The following is a 2500-nucleotide window of genomic DNA, read 5'->3' on the forward strand; positions in this document are numbered from 1 at the left end:
TTATATCATATTAAATATAATATATGATGGTACATTTTGTAATGTTTTTTCTTATTTTTTTCTTTTAAAAACCTTTAAACATGAAAATAAAAAGTTGTACTTATTATTCATTTGATTGAATGATAAGTTAATTTGTTCACAATAACAAAAGTGGTATATATTTATTATATTATTATATATACATAAAATGATTAAAAAAATACAAAATAATTGAATCATAATAAATACCACCACTGTATTATTGTTGAACTAAGACATTCGCAACTTAATAAAAATGTTTAGAGTTAAATATATTTGATATATATTATTGAAAGAAAATCAATTTATATATTATTAATATTATTTAATTTTACTCTTTCAATTAATATATGCAAAAAAAAATTGACATTTGTTATAAATAAAAATAAATAAAAAAATACTCTAAGCGGTGGATCACTTGGCTCATGGGTCGATGAAGAACGCAGCAAACTGTGCGTCATCGTGTGAACTGCAGGACACATGAACATCGACATTTTGAACGCATATCGCAGTCCATGCTGTTATGTACATTAAATTCAATTTTAAAGTACTGCTTGGACTACATATGGTTGAGGGTTGTAAGACTATGCTAAATAAGTTGCTTATTCTTTTATAAAAATAATTGAATTTAAGCAAATGTGTATATTATTGGATTTTAAATAATTCATAATATTAATAGCAAAAAAAATAAAGATATATAATGAATTTTATTTATTATATATTCTTTAAAAAAAAAATCCTCTCAAATAAAATGAAATGATGAAAATATTGAATCTAAGTATTCTTTACAAAAAATTTTCATATTATTTATATATATATATAAAATAATAATTTATATATGTAATTAAAAGGAGGAATGTCTAGCATAAAAATTAAATTTTTTATTCTAGGATTGCCTCATTTTACATTATTATTATTTTTATATATTTACAATATATAAAAGGAGAAAAGAAAAATAGAGATGAAAAGATGATATAATTTTTTTATTAAATTGTGAGAAGATAAAAAAAGAATATTAAAACAACCTCAACTCATATGGGATTACCCCCTGAATTTAAGCATATTAATGAGGGGAGGAAAAGAAACTAACAAGGATTTTCTTAGTAGCGGCGAGCGAAAAGAAAATAGTTCAGCACTAAGTCACTTTGTCTATATGTCAAATGTGAGATGCAGTGTATGGAATATCTTAATATCTAGTATGAGAAATTAACGATTTAAGTCCTTCTTAAATGAGGCCATTTACCCATAGAGGGTGCCAGGCCCGTATAACGTTAATGATTACTAGAAAGATATTTCCAAAGAGTCGTGTTGCTTGATAGTGCAGCACTAAGTGGGTGGTAAACTCCATCTAAAACTAAATATAACCATGAGACCGATAGTAAACAAGTACCGTGAGGGAAAGTTGAAAAGAACTCTGAATAGAGAGTTAAATAGTACGTGAAACTGCTTAGAGGTTAAGCCCGATGAACCTGAATATCCATTATGAAAAATTCATCATTAAATAATTAAAAAAATAATGTGCATTTTTTTCATATAAGGACATTGTAATCTATTAACATAATAAAGTATTTATCAAAAGATCATTGGTGATATTAAGTTTATTTAAATTAATTTGCTTTTTAAGCATATTAACATAAAATAAATACTAATGATTTGATAAAGTGTTGATAGATTTTATTATATATAATGCTAAAATTCATTTTTTGAATTTTACAAAAAATTTAATATCTATGATATTAATATTTATTTGTATGCATTTATATGATTAACAATGCGAAAGATTCAGGATACCTTCGGGACCCGTCTTGAAACACGGACCAAGGAGTCTAACATATGTGCAAGTCATTGAGTTATATTAAACTTAATGGCATAATTAACTTAACTTAAATATAATGGGATTAATTTTTAGTCTATTTTTTAATAAATAGTCAATTAATTCAATCCCGGGGCGTTCCATATAGTTATGTATAATGATAATTTATTATTATTTATACCTCTAACTGGAGCGTACCTTGAGCATATATGCTGTGACCCGAAAGATGGTGAACTATACTTGATCAGGTTGAAGTCAGGGGAAACCCTGATGGAAGACCGAAACAGTTCTGACGTGCAAATCGATTGTCAGAATTGAGTATAGGGGCGAAAGACCAATCGAACCATCTAGTAGCTGGTTCCCTCCGAAGTTTCCCTCAGGATAGCTGGTGCATTTAAAAATTATATAAAATAATCTTATCTGGTAAAGCGAATGATTAGAGGCCTTAGGGTCGAAACGATTTTAACCTATTCTCAAACTTTAAATGGGTAAGAACCTCACCTTTCTTGATATGAAGGTTGAGGTTATGATATAATGTGCCCAGTGGGCCACTTTTGGTAAGCAGAACTGGCGCTGTGGGATGAACCAAACGTAATGTTACGGTGCCTAAATTAACAACTCATGCAGATACCATGAAAGGCGTTGGTTGCTTAAAACAGCAGGACGGTG

General features: G+C 28.1%; 1 non-coding gene and 1 pseudogene across 1 annotated transcript in view; both read left to right on the plus strand.

The window, feature by feature from the left end:
* Nucleotides 1–416: 416 nt before the first annotated feature.
* LOC129252624 (5.8S ribosomal RNA) lies at nucleotides 417–597 on the plus strand (annotated as a pseudogene).
* Nucleotides 598–1039: 442 nt separating this feature from the next.
* LOC129252625 (large subunit ribosomal RNA) overlaps nucleotides 1040–2500 on the plus strand; it is a 3987-nt gene continuing 2526 nt past the window's right edge. The window contains exon 1 of the ribosomal RNA XR_008583548.1: nucleotides 1040–2500. This exon is cut by the window's right edge and continues 2526 nt beyond it. This is a non-coding gene — a ribosomal RNA (large subunit ribosomal RNA).

The sequence above is a fragment of the Anastrepha obliqua genome, unplaced genomic scaffold (genome assembly GCF_027943255.1).
Source record: "Anastrepha obliqua isolate idAnaObli1 unplaced genomic scaffold, idAnaObli1_1.0 ptg000291l, whole genome shotgun sequence".
NCBI classification, from domain to species: Eukaryota; Metazoa; Arthropoda; class Insecta; order Diptera; family Tephritidae; genus Anastrepha; species Anastrepha obliqua.